The 1,301-nt window shown below is 49.1% G+C and overlaps 1 non-coding gene across 1 annotated transcript; it reads left to right on the forward strand.

Annotated features, from left to right (window-relative positions):
- The first annotated feature begins 201 nt into the window (after positions 1-201).
- On the forward strand, positions 202-274 carry TRNAT-GGU (transfer RNA threonine (anticodon GGU)). The gene has a single exon. It is a non-coding gene; the product is annotated as a tRNA-Thr (tRNA).
- The last annotated feature ends 1,027 nt before the right edge of the window (positions 275-1,301 follow it).

Raw genomic sequence — 1,301 nt, forward strand, 5'->3', positions numbered from 1 at the left:
GACTTGCACCAGGCGTGCAGTTTTCCCCACACATAGCATTGCCACTCTCTTTCCGTCAAGCCCCAGATATGAGCTGGAGGGTGATCCTCTCATGTGCAGGCCGTTGGTGCTCCTATGGCTGGCAGCGAGTGCCCCGGAAGCATTGACGGAAAGAGAGTGGCAATGCTATGTGTGGGGAAAATTACACGCTCGGTCAGGGTCGCCCAGATAGCTCAGATGGCAGAGCACTGGTATGGTTCACCAGAGGACCTGGGTTCGATTCCTGGTCTGGGCATGTAATCTTCCCACATATATCAATTTAATATACTTTTATGATGCCCTGACCAATTGAGGAAGTTAGGAGTGGAGGAATGGTTGATCAGAGTAGTGATGGCAATGTACAAAAGAGCGCGCACAGCTGTAAGGACGAAGGACGGGAACAGTGGTGAGTTTGAGGTGAAGGTGGGAGTGCATCAGGGGTCCACTACTATCAGGGGTCCAAGATACTAAGTCCACTACTATTTGTAGCTGTGATGGAGGTGCTGGCTCAGAACATAAAGGAGGGTTTACCGTGGGAGTTGTATGCAGATGATCTGGTGTTGATTGCGGAAAGTATGGATGAACTGAAGGAAAAGATGAACACGTGGAAGGAATGTATGGAGACAAAAGGTCTGAAGGTGAATATCGGAAAGACGAAGGTGATGGCAAGTGGTAAAGCATGTGGTGAGGTGGAAAGAACTGGGAAGTGGCCCTGTGCTGTGTGTAGGAAGGGTGTCGGAGTGAACTCCATTCAGTGTACAATGTGCGCTGAGTGGGTTCATCAAAAATGTAGTGGTCTGAGAGGGTCATTAACCAGTGTGGCAGCTACATTCAAATGCAAGGTGTGCACAGAGGGAGCTGCAGATGGAGGAAATGTTGAGTTGGATCTTGGAGACGGCGTGAAGCTGGAAGGTGTGAAAACATTTTGCTATCTCGGAGACATGCTGAATGGAGAAGGTGGATCAGACTCGGCAACGGTTGCTCGAGTGAGATGTGCATGGAAGAAGTTTTGGGAATTGAGTTGCGTGCTGATGATGAGGGGAGTGTCGTTGAAGCTGAAGGGAAAGGTGTATGCTGCATGTGTGAGAAGTTTTATGATTTATGGGAGCGAGACATGGGTAATGAACGTAGAGCAGCAACGAAGGTTGGAAAGGGTGGAAATGCGAATGGGTCGACGGATGTGCGGAGTATCGTTGAGAGAGAGGAAGACAAATGATGAATTGCGAAAGATGATGGGAATAGAGCCTGTGATTGATGCTGTGAAGAGGAACAGGTTGAGATGG

This window comes from Myxine glutinosa, chromosome 8 (assembly GCF_964187855.1).
Source record: "Myxine glutinosa chromosome 8, kmMyxGlut1.1, whole genome shotgun sequence".
Classification (NCBI taxonomy): domain Eukaryota; kingdom Metazoa; phylum Chordata; class Myxini; order Myxiniformes; family Myxinidae; genus Myxine; species Myxine glutinosa.